This window comes from Pempheris klunzingeri, chromosome 8 (assembly GCF_042242105.1).
Source record: "Pempheris klunzingeri isolate RE-2024b chromosome 8, fPemKlu1.hap1, whole genome shotgun sequence".
In the NCBI taxonomy this organism is placed as follows: domain Eukaryota; kingdom Metazoa; phylum Chordata; class Actinopteri; order Acropomatiformes; family Pempheridae; genus Pempheris; species Pempheris klunzingeri.
In genome coordinates this window covers 3,756,486-3,778,515 of record NC_092019.1, presented here as the reverse complement: position 1 = coordinate 3,778,515, position 22,030 = coordinate 3,756,486, and the positions used below count along the sequence as shown (strand labels likewise).

The following is a 22,030-nucleotide window of genomic DNA, read 5'->3' as shown; positions in this document are numbered from 1 at the left end:
AACTGGCAGTGTGGTCTGCCTGTCTGTTAGCAGGAGGAGAGAAGCAAGGAGTGTAAAATGCACACTGACAGAGGAATGCTAGATTTTCTTCCTTGGAGTGTCCGGAGGAAAGAGGGAGGAGAACTGCAAGCAAACTTGTGTTACCAGAATCCATTGGTTGACTTTTGTCTTTAGGCTCCAGTCAACAGTATCTTCACTGTGAGTTTGAGACAAAACACATGGTATAAGTAAAGCTGATATCACGTCCGAGCTAACCTTTACTTTACTAGCCTCTGTGACTTTATGCCGGCTCTTATCGACTGCATCTTTCATCCATTTTAAAAGATGGTATGTGGTGATCTAGAGACATTTCTAATTAGAATTTTGTCCCTTTGTAACCATAAGTTAAGTAACACTGATGAATTTGTCAGCATACACAAGATCCCTAATGACAAAGTAAGTCATTGTAACTATTGTTCAGTTTATTTTAAAACTGTATCTCTGCTGTCTAAAAGCACTTGCACTTTGTAGCTATGCCACAGCCATGTATGTAATGAGCTGGTGACTTTTACACCCTGTTCACTCTAAATGAGATGGACGGTAGATTCCCATGTTTTCAAATTCTAAACATTCACATAACCAAACAACTCAAGGTGGTTGTATGATTGCAGAGCTGTTCATGTGAGAGTTAAATTACTGTGCGTGGACATAGCAGCACTTTTTCCATTATATTACAGTGTGAATCACTGTAAATTGCACACTATTAAGAGAAGTCAGAGTTTCCCACTCCAGACCCTGGTAATTATCATAACTCCAACATGACATGAACCTGGCATTATCCTGCAAAAGGTTTAGTTTTGAGGGAAATAGTGTTTGTTGAATAATATCTGTCAAAGTCACAGGTTGTCATTTGTGTTTAGATCAGCTGCCAACCTCAACAGGTTGGGTCTTCTGTAATATGAGCCAGCCTGAGGGCAGACACCAGCAGGCCAGAGATATGAACTCATGAGATTGGTGTGCTGCTGAGAAACTCCTTTGTTGAAACCATGATGGACAATAAGTGATAACCTGGTAATACAGCCAGAGGCACTTGATGGAGAGAAGAGCCAAAGCCAGAGGTCCACAGGCATAACTGAAGCATTAATAAATTTTTATTTCAGGTAAAACAACATTAAACAACATTTACAGAAGGACATTACATCTTCCATAATAACATTACATACAGGTTGTAACAAATAATGCAACAGCTATTCTACTGTATACTATATTGTTTCACTTGATGAAGTGACTGACGACACTTCTGTTTTCCAAACCACTTGTGAAAATGATGTATTTTCAGTGCAGCATACAAAAAGAAAAAGAAAATGCAAGAGAAGCATTGTTGAAAAAAGTTGCAAACACAGATTCATTGTTCAGCACAGCGAGGATGCACGTCGGATCCAACCTGTTTTTCCTAGCGACACCACTTCTGTCCACAAGATAAAGAATGCCAAAAATAGATGCCTTCTATCTATATTCATCATATATGATTTCTCTTTGATAGCATTAAGGGGACATTTGCAACCCTGTATACAAACATAGTGGAAGCATCACTATTTCACTTCATAGAAAGTGTTTCAGCACCTTGTCAATTTCCACCTTTGACATCTCTATCTCATTTTTCCTGTCACAGTGCTAAATGTGCAATTCCACCTAGTCTTCCCTTCTCTGGACCTTATTTGAAATATATGAAGAACATTCAAATTTGAACAGAGTGCCTTCAGGAACTCTGCCCACACAGGACTCAAAAATATAAGTTTTTTGTACAAGACTGCAGGCTGCCAAAGCTCCACAGAAGTATCTAGAGTGTTGAGGGGGAAACGAAGCGATGTGTGCCACACCAAAAGTGTGTACAAGGAGAAACATCCCAAAAATAATTATTCAGCTGCTAATACTGCCTGCAATCCCTTAAAGCCACATGAGGCTGGGCAATCTTAGCACAGCTCGATGGTATTAACCCTCTTCTGTCACGCCGCTTTACTGGCATTACCCACCCCCTCTCCTCCCCTTTTTTCCGCCGCACAATCACAGCCTGGGGATGACACTGAAAAGCCGCAAGATAACTTCAAGTACAGCATTTCAACGAGCTCTCCTCAATCTGTGGTAAAGATTCAGAACGAGGGACGATATTTACATTTGTAAGAAGGGCTGGTTTGCTTTCCATCAGGCAAAGCAAGGTTATATTTATATATATTTATCATTAAGGGCAAAGCAAGTGCATAAAAGTGACCATACAGGCTGGAATGTAGGGCAAACTGATTTCTCTTTAAAGTGCATTTTCAAAACGCTGTTAGGGAGAGTCGAGCCCATAATTATTTATTTTGCCTCAGAGCCACTACTGTTTATGGTCGCAGAAACTGGACTGGAACGCAGTCATGGTAAAATGACAAAGCGATACAAGACGCCAATTCCTTCTCTTCATTTCTTTTCCTCCCTTAAAGGACAAGTTCAGATATTTTCAAATCCATCTTAACTCAGTGCTCACATACACAGGTCTTGTCCTGTGTGAAAATGCATTCCAAAGTTCAGCCAAAGCTAATACTCCAACACGTACTTACTCCCAACTTGTGAATATGTCAGCGTGGTCAGTGGCCCTATGCTTCAAACTGCATAAAGCTGTAGGAAGAAAAGTGGTCATTGCTGCGGTCAGCTGTGTCAAAATGCTATGTTTGACCATCCAACCACCCCAACCTCCTCACTATGCAGACTTTTCTCACTCTTTACACTACTTCATCTGACTTTGATGACACATCAACGCTACAGGGGCGCGTGCTGATATGATGCTAGAAGGGTACCGACAGCGTTATAGTGTGAAGCATAGAGCAAATGACCAGGCTGCCATATTTGACATGTTGGGATTGAAATGTTCTATCGCCTCAACCAAAGTTTCCATCCAAATGTAGCAGAGTTTTTCCAGATGTTAGGCACGAGAAAATGGAAATCAATGCGTGTTTCCATCCACAACTGCTAGGTTATTAGTTGTGTGCATCAAGATAAACGCTAATTCAAATCTCCATTAATGTCAACCTCAAGCAAACAAACCATTTGGAAAACGTGATAGAAATATGGTATTTATATTTATTTAATGCTTACTTGATGCTCCACACAGATCTTATGTTTTTGTCTGCATCCATTTTCTTTAGTGGAGCTCAAGCTTCAGTACAGCTTCATGTGTACACAAATTTATTTGCTATGCCTGTTTCTATTGCACTTTTCACACAGTTTTCAACAATACATCAATTTCTCCACATTAGCCAAGCTTAAAATTTTGTTTTTTTTCCGCAAATTCCAATGTTTCCAATACGTTTTTTAAAGATGGACATTGAAAATACGCAAAAAACAGAAATGCACTTTGAACTAGCCAAATTAAGTGGGTATTTAAGGTAGTTAGAGTCTCGGTATGCCAGAGTCTTAGTACGTTAACGTATCACTTCATGGCCAGAATTATGTGAGGGTTATATTAAGATAGATGTGAATCCAAACCCATCCTTCCATGTGACAAACTGCAAAGCAAAGAACAGCTGGAGGGAGGCATGGAGGGGCTGCAGGTTTATGCTGTACTGTAGCTGATAGGACTAGATGGGTGAAGGAAGTTTATCATAGCAGGCAAGACATCTATATTATAAATGCGAGAGTGAGTGAGTGTGTGTGTGTGTATGTGTGCGTGTGTGTGTGTGTGTGTAAGAGACTGTGAAGTGGCATGATAAGTATCCACATTTTCCAAATCTCCATTACGTCACATTTGCAGCCTCAACTCTTCGGCTAATCAACAGTGCAGGGCCAATATTATTGTTTCAGTTCATTTCAAACTGATCTTGATCAAAGAGGAAGCCATTGTATTGATAGTACTTCACAATTATCACCATACGTCTACGCTGTAATATTCAGATACTTTCACACAAAACATCAAAAGAAAGACCAAAAACAGTATAAACATCTTTGCAGATGATACTATGTTATACAGCTGACCTTTGTCATGGTGTTATAAAAAGTTCCAAAACATTTAGAACATGTAGGATGTTGAGGGGCACACATATGGGGGAAGTCTCTGCATGAGAGCACGTGTTGGTGGTGAAGGGACTGATCAAAGTTAATCACCACCTACAGTACACATACGGCACACACATTAACACACACTGCAAAGCACTCGTCCCTACACTTTCTTAATTTGTCAAATCTGTAAAGCTCCAGATTATTGTTCATATTTGACTCATGAACTGAACAAAACATTGCCGTTATTGACATAGATCATCTGTTTCTGATAGAATATTGCAGCTCTTTTGATGGTATCAGATAAAGTGAAGAGGAGGATTGTCATGAGCCAGATCAAACAATAGGCCACACAGTCTATTGCCTTGGTGTTTTCTTTTTGTATATTAGCTCACATGCATGGATGGAAGCACCAATGCGTAGCTATTGCCCATGTTTAATACACTCACGCACAATAGCACACACCTCTCTATCAGGCGCACACACGCACACACACACACACACACACTTATAGCCATTATCAATTACAGTACTGCGTCTATATTCTTACGCACACTGGTTGGTGCTGTCCCTGTTGTCTTATGTGTGCACCATCAACATCTCCAGCACAGATCATTTGTGAAAGAGAGGCTTTTCAGTCGCAACACAAAACTCATATCAGGCAGGTCTGGGTCTATCATGGAGGTCCATTGGAAAACGTTAAGGAAAACCCTTATTACTAGTATTTTTCTACAACCAAGGTCCTACTCTTGCAGTTTTGACCATCATTCTGTAAGATTACGATAACATTTTACTCATCAACATGGTGCAAGTATTTAAAAGTCCACTATATTTATCAACTACATTGCTTTTCTATTCTAAGTCATGTCTGAAGTAAATAACGGAGTGAAAACATGAGCAAATGTGACCATTATTAGCCAATCATTGTAATATACGAACTGGGTGTCAAACGTCATTATACAAGTTGCACAAGTATAAAAGAAACAGCCACAGTGCCTATGCATGCTGGCCTAGATGCAACCTGGAAAAGCATGTTTCAGCCTTGACCCACTACACTGCATTGACCATAATAAGTCAATGTATTGACCGAACTGTCAGTTGTAAGCTACTTCCTGTTTCAAGTTTGACCTATATATTTACTGCAAATCACTTTACAGTGCAGTCCCTAAAACACAGAAATGCTATTTTTGATGGGAATGATGGTCAAAATTACAGTAATTAGGCAGAGAAAAATACATTTTGTCAGAAAATGTCCAAATGTCAACCTTACCCCACCGAGACAGGCAAATGAGAAAGAGAAATTATGACAAGGATCAATGTGTTAATATACAACAATTCACTAGTACCTACAAGATGTGCACTTAAGTGTTTGAATCAGATTTGTTGATACCAAAATGGTGACAAATACTACAGTTAGTCAGCTAACAAGCTAACCTTATGTTAACACAAACTCTGCCACATTTAGCAGTCATTAAACAATAAGTTCAACCTTTAAAGCAGATGCAAATTCACATGTAGTAACTGCACAATCAGCAGAGTTTTAGATTTAAAATAACATTAGCTGTTCTCAGCTACCAAAGACCAGAGGACCTCCAATATGGCCGACAGAGGATGTGTTACACCACCAGAAAGCCCTCTATCGTTATTATTATTACTGCTGTCTGCGGTTCCACAAATTAGAGTTGAACCTGGTTAGTAAGAAATGGAAAACTAACTCTTTAGGATTCATTTTCTTTTTTTGAACTGAGTGCACTGTTTTTGTTTTATAGATGTGTTTTTGCTTGTATGCACGTCTTCTGTGTGTGTTTGTTGAGTTATGTGTCTTGGCAAGAGCAGTATAGTGGTGAGAGGATGAAGCAATATTAAAACTGTCCATTATATAGTTTCTAGATGAGTATATCATACATACAAATATACATTCTTAAATAGGAGGCTAGTTACAAACACAAAACACAATATGTACCAATAGTAAAGTCCTTTTGTTTATACTGTGACAATGATATATGAGTTATTGGAACCTTATAAAAAGTAAACAAAATTTGCAAATGATAGCCTGAAATCTTAGGTACCGCTCATAATGCACACATGCACTCACGTCTATACTCAATGCTTGCTCTCTTTCTCATGCGCACACACACACACACACACACACACACACACACGCACACACACACTCACGCACGCACACACATGTTGTGAAGGTAATAAATAAAGAGAACTGGGGCTCTTTCATTCGTCTTGATCCTCCATCTCAGCATCTCAGTCTTCATCTTTTTGTTTTTGTTTTACAACAGCCACCTGAAACACAGACAAAGAGACAACACAACACAACCTGTCAGTAACACAGTTCAGACAGTTGACATTGTAATAAATACTGAAGCAATCATATCTCACATCTTTTATGTGTTTACTTCCTGGTTTCATCTCAACAACAATTTTTCAGTTGACTTGTTTGACTCATTTGAGTCTTGGTCACTCGTCTCCCCAATAACTGTCATGGTTTGCAAGTTCAGTTAAAGAAGCAGTTCAACATTTTGTGAATTTGTTCATTTGCTCTCTTTCCAGGTGTTAGATTAGAAGATTGATATTAATCCCATGTCTTTTGTTTAAGTATGAAGAAACTAACAGCAAAACCTGTGCTCAGCAACCACATCTGACAACCTGTGCTGTAGTCATGACATGTTATTTTGTCTAGCACTCCTATAAAGTCGCTCATGCACACACACCTTCCCTGAAGAGAAATGAGGAGAACGGACTGAGGAGACCCTGCCTGGAAGTATTGTTGGTAAAACTGGAACTTGCATAATAGCGTTGAACTTATGCTGAACTAATGAGAAGTTGAACTTGTGTTACACAACAGTGTATCCATCTGCCCAGCAGATTAATCAGGACATAGTTCCATCACGTAACTCCCCCCAGAACCACAAAATGTTGTGTACTGATTAAACAAATGAGACACAACTTGTTAGTTAGTGAGCTTGGTGTTTATGGCACTTTGGACAGATCCAGGCTTGCTGGTTCCCCCTGCTACCAGTTTTTATGCTAAGCTGAGTGCAGCGCAGTGGTTAACACACAGACATGAGATTGATTAGACCTGAGACCTTTAATCTCACTATTGGAAAGAAAGTAAACGTGCATTTCCCAAAATGTTCAAGTATTCCCTTAAATTACAAAAAAATCACATCACCAATCAAATTCCATTCACTTTTATTGCGTTAATGGAGAAAAAAAAATCTTAAAGAGTGTCTCAAAACATGTACAAATAAACCAAATCTACATACCATAGCTATATAATCTGTCAAACTAACTAGTGCAAAACTTCCACAGCACGAGATCTTGATGGATGAAATCTTGAAAGCGGTGAAGAGGAGGAAGAAGTGGAAGATGACCATGAGGGAGAAGAGGATGAAGAAGAGGAGAAGGAGGCAGTAAGCGATGAAAGGGAAGGTCTGGAGGATGCTGAGCAAGAGGGAGTAGATGACAGGGAGGTGGAGAGAGTACAAGACGGAGGAGGAGAGGACGGTGAGGGGGAGGGGGAGAGCAAAAAGAGGACGAGTGAGCACAGAAACAGGCGGACGAAGAAAGGATGAAGAAGAGGAGGGAGCTGTGGACTACTACATAATTCATTACCTCTCTTAGGTCTCTTTTTACCCCAACTTTCCTCATATTATTCTCCTCTCTCTTTCTCAGTGCCGTCTGCCCAGCCTTTAGTAGTCAGTCCCCAGTGGAAGCAAACTAGTATACACCACCAATATCAAATGATGGATGAGTGCCAAGTTTATCTGCCGCTCCTATAGCTTATTCTGTCCATGTACATGCACTTACATGTGTTTCTGGATTGAAAGCGCATGCATCTTAGTGGTGAGTCCAGTATAAAAGCAGGAACGTATGACTCTCTTTTGTGGAAATGCAGGTGTCTGGAGGCAGGGTTAGAAAATGAGCTTTAGCCCTCCATAGTGCCCGTATAAAAAAAAGGCTGAATATCCACCATGTAAAGTGCTATAAGCTCAACACAGACACTCTCTACAAGACAGGAGCATGTGCATGTATCAGGCTTTGGCTGCAAGTGTAAAACAGCAATTAAAGATCATAAATTGTGATGTATGAATCATCTGTTAAAGCAGGGTGTTAAGGTGGGACAAAATCTGTGGAAGCACCCTCTTTAAGCTAGTTAAACAAGGTAGTAATGTAATGTTAATCTAGTTAAACAAAGTTGATAGTAATACAAGTCTAAATACAATAAAGAAGAAGGCAAATGGTAGAATTTACTTCCTGCCAGCTGTATTTAATACATTTGATCCTTCAAAGTAAATTTCCTGCTGTCCTTTTTATTTTTCTATCCATTTGTTGTTTCATGATCTTCAATCAGTTGGATTCTGCAGTTTTGTTACTTTATTCTGAGTCAAGTTGACTTTATGTGCAGTCACATAAAGTCTTCTGCTAGAGGTTGAAGGCAGGTGGAATAATGTGAGACTAGACCTCACGCACTAATAAGAATATCAAAGGTAGGCCTATATCTTCCCCTGCTTAAACAGACGCACCAAAGCCAACAGGAAAGAGAGCAAGAGATGCCAGTCAAGCTCCGTCTGTACCGCCCCACACACTCACACTGTGAAGAGATCTACAGAGCCAAAATAATGAAAATCTCCTGTGTAGATTTACTATGGGTGTGCAAGGCCTTTAAAATCAGTTCCAGGTCTGAGCAAATCTTACATTTGTCTTCATGAAGGCTACACATCCAGAGGCCAAAAATAAAAGGTGAAAGAAGTCTTTCACATGCATTCTGATTTTATGTTTTGTCCATGAAGGTCACCATTAATCATTTAAGTGACCATTTTGACAGGTATTTAAAAATCATTGTGTCTTTGGGATGCACAGATGAAGGAAGACTTTTATTGTCTTTGAGTTGCTTTTTCCCTTGTTCTTCCCTTTTAGACTCAGAAGGACAGGACGAACTAAAGGTTAACAGCTCGTCGTGTGAGAACTGTTAAAAGCCACGGCTCATCTGTCAACGTCAAGGTCACTGAAGCACCGTGGCTCCGTGTGTGAGCAGACACCATCGTCGAGTGTGAATGAACGAGTGCCATCACTCCTCACTTCACTCGTCATGGACCCTATAAGCTAACAAGGAATTCATTGCTTTAAAGGGACCTGATGTACTAAGAACAGATGTAGGCTTCCGCTCTCTAGGGATCAAAGAGCACCAAGTAGGTGTGTGTGTGTGTACATGTCAGGGGGTTCCACTTGGGAAGCAGATGGAGCTGGTGGGTGGGTTTTGTGAGGAGGATTTAGCAGGCGTGGCCAGCTGCTGGCTGTCTTTTAATAGAGACAGTCTCCCCCTCCCCCCAAAATGAAATCCTTAAAATGCTCCATGTTTGGACAGATAGATACACAACAATAGAAAGAGGAGCCAATGGGAAAGGGAGAAAAGCAGCGGAAAACAAAAGGACTAACAGAAGCGGCAAATTACATCGATTTACATTTTTGAAACCAGGAGGAGATACTGATATTTATAGATAACACTGCTGACATCCTAAAATTAATCTAAACTCCACAGTTGTGTCATAGTGCCCCCTAAAACCCACACTTCCTGCTCACATAACAACATTATTCTTTTCCACACATTGTAGGCCTCTCAGTATGGCTGCAAATGTGTTTGGCTCTGATTTTGGAAAATACTAATTCACTGAGAAGACATTAAAGCTTGAGGAGAGGATTCCCGGGGCATGCTTTTCTCACGTAGCTTTGCTGAATGCTGGTTAGTAATTATTACAGCCTCCTCAGTATCGATATTTCTACCAAACCCATAGTTGGTGAACAATTTATTGGATAAATCGCCATGAAACTTGCTTCACACGTTCGATCTCTCATCCTGCACCAACACCAGGTCAAAATCTCCAATACTTTATGATTTATGACCAAATACCTGCAACACGAATGACATTCCCATCAGCCTGAGCTGTACTTTGTGTTTAGAAGAAGTGGACACAGCCACCCTCACGTCATGTCATTTATGGTTTATTTTACTGGGACCATAATTTACAGAATGAATATCATGCTGTTTTGAAGAAAACTTGGCTTGAACATGGTATATATTATATAGTCTAAACACCAGCTTGTTAACATTGACCATATTAACATGCTGATATTAGCATTAATCTCAAAGTCCTGCTGCATTGCCTCACAGAGCTGCTAGCTTGGCAGTGATTTAGTCTTACTAATCTGCTGTGTATCTGACCAAAAATAGAAAAGCTTTAATTATCAGACTTTCTTTCTTCTTCAAAACAAAAAAAATATTCTCTTAACTTTTTATGTCCTGAGCCAGGCAGATTACTGCATCTTTCATTTGATCATATCAACAGTAAAGCCCGATCGTTTTCTGAACTTCTGCTGATTATAACACACTCTGCTGAAAGAAAACAATTCTTTTTTTTTTGTCTGATGCACTGTAGCATACACCTACAATTCTGCTGCTGAGTGTCCCTTCAAAAACATGTAGGTGATGTTTCTCATGTTTGGTTCAATCACAAAGAAGAATTGAGCTTTTTTTCCTGCAAAACATTGATTTACACTGTGGCAGTAAGAAGTGAGTGAACGTACCGTATGTAAGTAAACCCTGTGGACATGGCCGGCCGTGACATGTCACATGAGCTAAAACTTATAGGCCTGATGACGACCAAACTTATGTTTTCTGCACTGAAGATTTCTGTAAATACTATAACCCTAAATAACAGACCAGAGTGGAAATCTGCTGCATGAACGGGTCCAACCCCAAACCCATGAACTCAGCAATCTCAACCCCCCCCCCTCTACTCACTTTTGCAGCTCCCCCTGCTCTTTATCCTGCTCCCCCTCCACCTCATTTTCCCTCATGCTCCTACAATGTTCTATTATAAATCATCCCTTCATTTCCAAGTTTCCAACCAGGCACTCTTCTCCCAAACACACAACTTTCTTCTGTGACTTCTGCTTGATCAAAGAGCTGTCACTATCAGAGCAAAGCACTCGTTGAACCCTTAACAAACCCCAGATGGACAGCGGAGAGGCTGCAGACACACATGCACGTCAGTAACCTGGATGTTGTCAGTTTTCTGCTGTAACCTGATTTCTGAAATATGTAAACAATATGTGAGTTTCAGCCATTTGCCACATGGCTTTACACCGTTTCTCAAACCAGCTTGTGTGAATCAGACTGACAGACCACCACCCCCTCTCCCCCTCCACCCTTGCCCCTGAAGCCCAGGGGTCAACACATCTGACCCCTCCCCCTGCAGGGAGGTCCTGTTATGTCTGATCCTGTTTAATGAACTGAGTCATACTGCCCTTAAATGTCACTCGCTGAACACCCCGAGCTAGGAAGGTGCTGATGGTTTAATAAGCTGCTTTATTATGGCTCTGTGTGTGTGTGTGTGTGTGTGTGTGTGTGCACATAAGAGTGTGTAGTCTTGATTGTTGGAAAGACTTGAAATGGTATTTGTTGGATATGAGTGAGAACATGAGAGTGAATTTGGAATGATTTTAATTGACATAAAGGTATTTTTACATATTTTATACTCAAACCCTCCCATTGGAACTGCGTGCTTTAAGTTTCCAGTGATTTTTGGAGGAATGTGGTGTTATGGCCAAGTCTCTGTTGAGCTGCCACATCTACAACAAACAAACAGTCCACTGTCTCCACAGTGTGCTGATAATTAACAGAAGCAGAGAGGAAGAGACAGAAAACGCTCCATTTGAACATCTTAGAGAACCGCACTGTCACACACACAAACACACACTGGGATTTTCTGCAGCTTGTTGGCTGTTTTGACGGCCTACATTAATCAGAACGAAACTCAAAAACTATTCGTTTAGTAGAAACCTATTAATACAGAGGATACTTCGATTTATTTAACAAGAAACAGAGCCTGTTTGCTCTGGTATCTCAGGTAATCCTGTCTGGATTAACTTTTAAAACTAACACAGCGGGTAACAGACAGGCCTCGGTCTAAACACTGGCAGCCTGCTGCACTGCTAAGCCCAGCCATTGTATCAGTGCTGTGGAAATCCATACAGCCCCATCTGTGGAGGAAAACACTAGCCACAAAGAAACAGTGACCAAGACGGTGAGAGAAGAGGAAGATGGTCAACTTAGCTAAAAGGAGAGTTAAAGATGCACGGACTAAACAAGGCAAAAGTAACCATAACAGTGTTACCTTGTTTTGACCTTTCACTGAAGCATAACCCATCTGAGAACTGGTAGAACGCAGCACTGTGACGCATTATTGCACCATGTTTCATCAGAAACCTTAAAAAGATTTTTGGGTTTGCTATCCTGAGATCACATTGTCATCACTCTATTATCTCAAGATAAAATGTTAATCAAACAGTAATTATTTTAATTAAAATGCCTCATTCAAAAAAAAAAAAAAAAAAAATCATCTTAGATAACAACATTCCACATTGAGGGATGCACCGATCTACCAAAACTGAAAGTCAGTGAGAGCACACAGACGTAAGGCATCTTGACTTAGGTGTATCAGTATAATCTCATAACCGAGAACACAGTTGAAGGTTTCATCACTCCTGTGCATTGATGAAATCTTGACGTTTGAGTGGGAAGATCATTGAAAAGCTTTCCCCTTTCCCAGGTCAACAGGTCAATGCTCAGCACATAGAAATTTAGTGTGGCACTTAAAGTGGATATCTGTAGCTTTGGCATGATGTTGCTCTCTGCAGTGATGACACGTCTCCAGCAAATAAGTTGATGTGGAAGAGAACACAGAAACTAACATGCACCAAACCCTTACCTAACCCCAATCATCTCTTTCCTAACTTTAAACATAACCATTTTAACTTTTAACACACTTAGAGCTGCACTAATCGTGTATTTATTAATACATAATCAATTCCACATGGCTAAAAAGTCATTAAGCTATAAAAGTATCATTTTAATGTAACATTTTAAATGCCAGATCAACCCTCTGGTCTGGCAGGCAAATATGGGGCTGAAATCTGGTAGATCAATAATTTTGTGTTGCAGAAGGCTATCTGAGATATACAGAGTCTGAACAAAAGGACACAAATTCCATTGATTTCTCCTGATTTCAATATAGAGTGAAACAACAAAGAATGAACAGGAGGATCTGTGACGAACTGGTGTATTGGGGAGCAGCCGGTGCACCTTGGGGGCATCCCGCTACATGAACAGCGGATTCCACAGACGCTCTGCTCGTTGAACTACAGTTTGCTGCCGTAGCTGGGAAAGTTGTTTTAGCTTCATGCTCATGGCTTACAGCCCTTACAGCCCCCTCTGAATGGCATCACAGAAGCTTGGGACGCTTCACTTTTGAACATGATGGCCTAACATGAGCTACATGACTGATTTTGACTTGCTTTTTCAAGGCTTACTTGCATATGGTTTATGGATTATAGATGTCAGAATCTGTAGAATAACTGATTAATGATTGCATTTGACCATTTTCATGCCAAACATGTCAAAGCCACTGCTATCAAAGTAGATAGGGATGAAAATCAAAGTCCTTCACATATTAAGAATTTAGCAAACCATAGAACTGCTGTGTATTTCTGTCTGTGCATAGCTACTCAGTAATGTGGTTGTGAAATAATAGTGGTCCAGATCCAGTTGGTAGGAAAAGGGAAAATGAACACTCAGCTCCACAGCTTGCAGACTTGCCAGCTCTCTCAGCTCTAATACAAACACTTTCTTCTTTGTTTTTCTTTCCTCAGTTGTCTGGGCCAGACTCAGTGAATATGACTCTTTAAAGAGTACATAGACACAATCCTACACACACACACACACACACACACACACACACTTTTCTGTACCACAGACAGCCTACACCATGCTGCACATTCATGTGTTTCCTATTACTCATGTCCTGGCAGCATACTCTTTCTGTTTAGTTTCTCCAGAATCAGCAGTTAATAGCATAAATCACACCGCCCAATAAATTTTGCACACATATAGAAACCATCTACTCCCACATTCACAGCTACACACTCAACTTACAAACACTAACTAAAGAGCATTTGCTACTGTAAAATTAACATACAAACAACTCACTGAGGCCCGACTCTTCTAATGCAGGTTCAAGTAATTATGCACACATTCCTGCATGCATTGAGGTCACTGGGTTTACATGGCAGCTCATCTGCAATGACGTCTGCCATTCGCCCTTTTAGTTCTCATGACCACAATTATCCTCCAACTTCAGCAGCAGCACACCAAACAAGGTTCTTTTAGGGAATGGATCAGTGCAGCTGTAGTTAAAGGATAATCCTTGTCTACAATTATTTTAGGTCAGTAACAGTAACATTGCCAAAGCAATGCTGTGTTGGTTATCGAAACACCTTCTCTGGTCCAGAAGGTTGCACTAAAAATGCATTACCAAACATTTTGAACCAGTTCTGGATCTGGGACATCTGAATACAAAGTTTTAAAAGGAGCAATAATGTGCTTTTTTTTTTGCAGATTTCTCTATAAAAGGTCAGAGTATTTGCTCCTTTCCACTCAGTTGTATTGCTGGCAGAGTAGAAGAGCTTCTGAAATTGAAGCTAGACCTTAAAGGGATATTAAAACTTTCCCTTGAAACCCACAACGCTGATGGGGGAGTGACACTATGACCCATTTTTACAGCATAGCAAGATGCAATCTCACTTAAACTGCAGTTAAAGCTAATTCACAACTATTCCTCTGATCCTCTTGTGTTCTGCTGTGTGGAGTAATCATTGTATGCTAAGGGTCAGAGAATGCCCTGGGTGGAAACGCCTTCATACATGAACTCCCAAACACACCCACTCACTAGGGTTCGCCAGGTTCCCATTCCATAAATCCTTGTTTGGGGGTATGTTTTTCTTGTCTGGGGCCTGGCTGACTTCCCCCTCACTGGGGTTTATGTAAGGTGATGGAAACACTGAGAGGAGGGTGGAGGACACAGATGGGAGGAGGAGTGCATTTAGAATGTAACTGGGAAAGGAAAGCAAAGAAGAAAAAGCTGGGTAAGTGCATTTGTCAAGTGAAAAGCTGCTACAGGAGAGAGAGTCAGACGTAATGCGTAAAGAGAAGCACAGAGCAGATATCAGCCTCTGCAGTAAAGTTAGGAGCCATGAGAGGCCGCTGCCTGGAGCCGACAGTAGAGGGTTCACTGTTCATGTGACCGGCCACCGTACTGTAAATCAGCTGGCCTCCTGCTGGGCCTCACCACAGAGACCACCATCACCCTCCGTTAGCACACTCTGACACAGTCATTAATCTACACATTGCAGCCATAACTTGATCCCACCAAGAGGCTTGGATAAGCACACGCTTGTTAAAACCTCACCCCTGTTCTCTCAGCTTCACCTGTGCACCAGTATGGTGTAAGTAGAGAGCATGCAGAGGTGATGTGCTCTTAGAGACTGGATGCTTGCTTTCCCCTATAAAACCAAGTGGACAACACAGAGGGATTCAGACAGCTAATGCCACCTCACTCCTTTCTTTACCTCCCTCCTCCCTCCCACCACTAAACAAAAATAGTGGAGGTGGATGTCAACAGTTTGGTCACAAATCAAAATAATTTACCCATTGAAATTTTGAGGATCATGACAGACTGAATGTCTAAATGTCTGAATGCACTAAATTTCATGCCAGTCCATTTATTTACAAGACACACTGACCCAAAAATGACGAGCTGTTCACGGCACCATGGTCACAAGCAAGGGATCAGCGAAGTCCTTGGGATTCCTCATCCAGAAACCATACTATTCACACTCCTATTTTAGACCTCAATAAGTACAAATCAGTATTTAGAAAATGCAGTTTTACTTACTTACCTACTGTAGGTTGCTCAGGTCAAATAAGACAACTATTGCAAACGACTGATGTGAAACACTAGAAGACTATTAGATAAATGTGAGTGGGATGAGCAGTGTATAGAAGAGCACAAAATTAAAATTTAAAAACACTACATTATTCACATGCCTCACTGTGGGAAACAAGCTAATTGTAACTCACTGGATGCTATAGAAGTATGCAATATTAACATTAACCATGGTGCTCTTCTCTAACATTGTCTCTACTTAGATTTTCCTAAAACAAGTCTCTGATATGCATTAGTTTCTGTTTATGTTAAAGCAATTACATGAATATGTGTTTAGTTCTTTCGGTTATAAGCTGTGCTTGATTGCATGCCTTTGGAAGCCTATTGGCGGAGAAAATAGCAGTTTGGAAACTTGGCTTAATTACAAGTAAGGGTGTTTCATTTGAGGGCAGTTAGCTTTGTTGAGCCAGCTGAGCATTTGCCAAACTCATGGTGAAAGGCTCTATTAAATTTATGATCATTCCCAAGAAAGCTTCAGTAGCTGTTTCGGGGTGTTTGCAAGAAAAAATTGTGTGTCTCTACACATCAGGCACATGTGCCAAGAAAAATGGCAACAACACAAAGTCTAAAGCCTTGCTAGCAGCCCCTGGAGGCTGCAAACTTTTTCTTCAATCTCCAACAAAGGTTCATCTTCTGAGACCTACGAGTGTGTTCACTAAATTGCACTGTGATCTGCCCTCAGAGTTTCAACAGTTTTTGTCTTTAAGTGTAAATTTTGGCCCGATAATGGCTTTACAGAAATAACACATCGCGACACAAACAATAGGATCCATCTTCACGGAGGGATGAATATCCACAGCTATTTTTATAAATTTCTCTTTATAAAAATTCATACCACATTCAATGGCAAATGCTGGACTGGCAAAATGAAAAAAGGGAAAGGAAATCAGTAAAAAGCACAGAAAGTATTTGGGGGACATCTTGCTTTTTGACAAGCCCAAAGGCCCCAGAGAGGGCGATGATTATGTTGATATTCTGCCACATCTAAATGACACCAAACTGTTGCCACACAAAGTGCTGCTGCATGACAGTGACTACAAAGATCGAACTAACTGGAAGTTTTTATCAGAAAAGCTCAGTAGGCAGCTGCATCTCTGTACACCTCCAGGATACTGACAGCACCTGCTGAAACTCCACTGTTCATTGGACTCATTGACAATACAACTGATGGTTTATTCATCAGCTGAGCGGAGCAGAGGGGGACACAGTGATGAGCTAGAACCCTGTGATCACATCCCATCTCCATATTCATCGCTCTGCTCTTATGAGCCAGTGGGGGAAGGGCTGATCAATGCCTTTGCTGGCATAGATCTATCTTTTCCCACATCTACATCCAAATAGCTTATCCTGCAAACCTCCTCCTCCTCCTCCTCCTCCTCCCATTAGCCTGTATCAATCAATCACCAGTCAATATACATGGCATCTGGAGGTTCACAATTCCAAGACCTTTAAGAATTTTTTCAAGCTTCGAGGGACTGAAATCGTGACTTCAACCATACATTTGGTTTTGATGATGCGACACAGATAATTAACATAGTTGAGATACCTTGCTCTAGACCAGAGTGATGAATGGATGGATGGATGGATGGACAGACTGACCAACCAATATCTTCCACCCTTAGGTTCCCTCTAAGTGTATGGCAAAGAAGATTGTGGGTATATCTACTTAAAACTTCAGGATTTTAAGACATACTCGTATCTTCAGCCTACTCTCCATAATGTATTCTGGGGAAGAATTCAGTACCTCTCTATGACCAGTTAAAACACTAAAGCCTGAACATTGTCGAAACACTGCACAGTTTGATCTCTTTGACAGGCTATTTATATAGCAAGGCTTAAACCATCACCCAACCAAGGCTCCCGATGAAGACATCAACACACCGCAGCTAGCTTAATCTCTCTCAAGATAAATCTGTCATGAAAATGATAGTAGAGAAAAAAGAGATTTGTATTACTTTAAAAGCCTGTTTTAAAGTCTGCTTATCTTTTTCAGTGTCACCAACCATTCCCTGCATCTAGAGATTAAGTTTCCATATGCTCAGTGACAACTGGTCTTAAAACAGCAATACAGTAGGAGTCATGGGAAGGCATACTATGTCACCTACAGGGCAGGTTCATGAAGTTTGATGAATGCAATAAGGAGTAGTAATGTAGAGCTCAATAAGTCTCTTTAACTGTGCTGTGCTGGCATTGTTCTTCCTTTTATAAAACTAAATTAACTTTAATTGTTGTTGGCATATTTTTTGCTACTTGATGCATGAAACTTGTTAGATTTCTCTCTGTGTGACAGCACGTTAGACAAATAGTATGTAGAAAGTGTATTGGGATCTTACAGACGAGGCCTTTACCGAACAGGTAGCAGGTAAGGTATTGACTATATAGAAAGGTATTAGGTTGGCTTATTAGTTTTAGAAACCATCAAAAGTTGTGATCCTGCTACAGACAACATCCACAAATTCTGACTAGAAAAACAAATAAGGTCATAAAATATTTATGTTGAACTGAAGACTTTACAAATTCAAATTAAGACGAGTTAATATTTCATTAGGCTGGATGAATTTGAATTTAAGAGATTTGCAGACACAATTAATGGAATGGAGAACACTGTATGCCAGAGTGTGATGTGATAATTTTCCAAAACATACAACTGATTTGATGCCCCCTGCTTGGGATCACCATCAGATCAACATCTTTTCATTTTTAGCGCTGAGAGTCCAATACAACTTCACTGTAGTTACTCAAAATAATAGACATAAAGGGTAAAAATATGCTTTTCGGTGACATTTATGCGCATATAAGGAGTGAAAAGTGAGCTGGTGTAGACAACTGGGTTGATTAAGATAGGATGATCAGATGTGTGTGAGACAGAGCACTGAAAAACACTGAATAAGAATTTTGGCGCTCTGAAACGCCGTCTGTGAAATTTCTATCCACAACAGCATCCTTAAAGATGAGAATTGAGCCATCTTTCCACAGAAAATTTGCATAAAGCAGGATCTGTTCAGGCTCACTCAGCATGCAAGTAAAATGGTAATGACGCCTAGATATTCTAATTTATTATAAGTAAGTGATAATGCACACTGATGTGTCTTGGCAAAATGCAACCAGAATCACATAGCAGATCTCTGCCTCCGGGAATATATGAAAAGTGCCGCCTTCCAAATGGTTAAAAATGACTCAAGGTTCATCAGACCTCTTTCTGATAAGCCACCTCTGTGGTTAAAGTTTAAGTTTAGAGAGTCTGTACTACTTGATTAAGGGTTAGGCAAAGATTGTGGTCATGGGTGAAAGAAACCAAAGTTGTCTGTTGATAGGAGACAGACTGCACACCTCTCTGGTCTCACCGTACCATCTACTCCGACCTCCTCTCTAAGAGGTTTTGTGGTGTTTAAACAACATCGTGCTTCTGCTTTTTAGTTCTCGAGACAAAGTTAACATTTCACTTGAAGTGTTAGAACGCTGTAATGTTTCTGATGAGGACAGGTTTCTCTTCTAAAGTTCAAAAACACAATATTTTACAAGAGGTGAACGCAAATACTGGGTGGTTGCATTCTGGGCTCCAAAAAGCTTTGAAATGACAGTGTGGAGAGCAGACTCCCTCTGCAGCCAACTGCTGGGGTTGTACGGCCAAGTGAAGAGCCAAGAGGCCAGAAGGTTAATTTTAGAGCTCTGTGGTGTCACTGGGAGTCTGCTGCTACCCCACTGTTTAGGTTTCTTGCAAGCCTGCTTGAGCTCCAAATACACACTTTGCACACATTTCATTCATCACTTTCTTTGTCAGTTTCAGAAATACGTAATGGGCAGTTGGTCTTGAGAGGACAACTGCGAGATCAGATAGTTGTGGTGGCGTTCTGGCAGCTGTGGTGTCACTTTCTTGTGAATTACAGCTTGTGTTGAAAAGACTGGGTGTTGCCCACACTGGAACATGGATACCGTATCCTGTTCCAGAGAACATTTGTTTGGAAAGCCACCCTGACATTTTGAATTGTTTGGCTGGATCTAGTATCGACAAGCCATTGTCCCGCTTGAATGTACTGAGAAAATATGAAACATGTAACTCTGTTTCTTTTATGTTTTGGAGAACATAATTATGAGGTGGGATGTTCTACCAGCTCTTGGCTGAAACAATAATACTTGCCACCGCAGTGCATACTGTGCTCCAAATTCAATCAACCTTAAACTTAGTAAACAATATGCAACGATAAGGCAGCTACACTTCCATTATTACCATTCATGGGCCTGTGAGTATGTATCCAGTACTAAATAGGACATCTAAGCATGTTAGTCTCCCTCCATCACAGTGAAGAAGCTGCTGTTGGTGGCTGTGAAAGCTGCTTTATTGAGGCCTAAACGGCTGCATTTAGTGAGAAAATCAGCTTGAACATACCATTCTATTTCTGTACGTTCTCCTCTCTCTTCCTAATGCGATTATAGGCAAATAGAGACAGAGAGGGCATGGCACATAGAGCAAATTTAGGTATTTAGGATGGGGGAGAGAATGTGAGCAAGAGTCTACATCTGCATAAATTCATATGTATGTGTCTGTTCATTTACCAGTGTCTGTTATGGCATGTGTTTCGTGGATATGCCCAATAGTGTTTGGGTATATGTAAATTGTATGTGAACAATAATCAGGCAAAACTCTTCACTTCTGCCAGAGTGACATAAAAAGCTGAGCAGATTGCCATGAAATGAATGCAGCTGATGCTCATTTTGGACAATTCCACAACTCATAATTCAAGGCCAGTGTCAGTGTTCAGTGCTTGGGTTGGTGAGCCTAGATGGGTGTGCAAAAGAACAGTATTAGCACCCACCTTGCCTTTCTTACTTTCCATTGCCAAATGTCACTAAAAGGCATTCAGTGGTTTTGCTGAATCTTCCAATAATGACGTTTTTGTCTGTTGGATATTTTATGATCTACTAGAGAGATTGTCATGACATTCATACTTCGAGGAAGAATCCTAATAACCCCATGTCCTTTCTTTTAACACCACCTGTAGCAAAAAATGGCTTTGTTAGTTCTACTTCTCATAAGACTCCAAGAATGGCAACATCATGTTGCTTGTTCTGTTTAATCTTCTCATACTGGATAGTTAAAGAAGATTGCAGCCACGAGGGGCTGTCAGCAGGGCATTAAACTTTCATTCTTGTTTTCTGTCGTATGAACAGCAGTCACTCGAAGTCCTGGTTCATTTTGCTTCAGATTGGTGATGACTGGGTGGAGGAACGTAATGAATGCTGCCCTGCACGGCACGAGATCACACTGACTGATTTGATGAGAATGAAAATGACGTGAATCACACACTGTGGCGCTCGCAGGCACCAGCTCTCAAACCAACTAAACACCTACGGGAGATTTTGGAGTGACGTTTTAGACACCTCTCTCCCTCACCAGCATCAAAACACTAAATGGGGGAGAAATGCTGTTCATCCCTCCAGTGGAGTCTCACACACTGGGACAGTCTATGACAAGAAGCTGTTCTTGAGCCACATGGTTTAACAACACCTTTCTAAGACTTTTAATGATGTCGCTTCCTTTCATTTGTCACCCATTTGTTTATTACATATTCAATCTGATAATATTGGCTTTGCAGCACTAACAGCGTGGTTCAGTGGCTGTACGCTGGTGTATTTCAAACAGAGCTGGTCTCTTCTAAGTTCACAAAGAGTTCTGAGACGCTGGGGTCTGGAGCAGACTAAACAATAACAAATAAAAGCAAATGACTCTATTAAGGGACCAGAATACCCGATGATATGGGCATTTCCATTGGTCTGTACATTTGCATTGCCCAATAAATGTGCGGTCTGGTTATTCAACACCTTTCTCCCAAAGGAAAAATAATTAAAGGCCTACTGTGTGTGTGGGCAACCATGAGAAAGTTTCTCTCAAATTGAGAAGGCCAAATGACTGCATTACTCTCACACACACAGTACAGTACACATTGAATCTAATCATGCAATCATTAATATCCTTACATCTGTTCCCTAAAGAAAAAAGAGCTGCAACAGAGTGAGCAAATTTACATCAGATTCATGCTCTGTCCTCATTAGATTTTCACGAGGAGCGTGAGACGGGATAGGGATGGTCATTATAACACGCTACGTAATTAGACAGTCCAACCCCCTCTCCACCCCCCTCCTCCCCACCAGCTGTATATTCCATA

General features: G+C 40.7%; 1 protein-coding gene across 1 annotated transcript in view; it reads right to left on the bottom strand.

The window, feature by feature from the left end:
* Positions 1 to 5,811: 5,811 nt before the first annotated feature.
* Positions 5,812 to 22,030, bottom strand: part of cdk14 (cyclin dependent kinase 14) — a 150,031-nt gene continuing 133,812 nt past the window's right edge. Inside the window, exon 15 of the mRNA XM_070835382.1 lies at positions 5,812 to 6,306. The gene's annotated coding sequence lies outside the window, so the exon portion shown is untranslated. The remainder of the gene's footprint in view (positions 6,307 to 22,030) is intronic.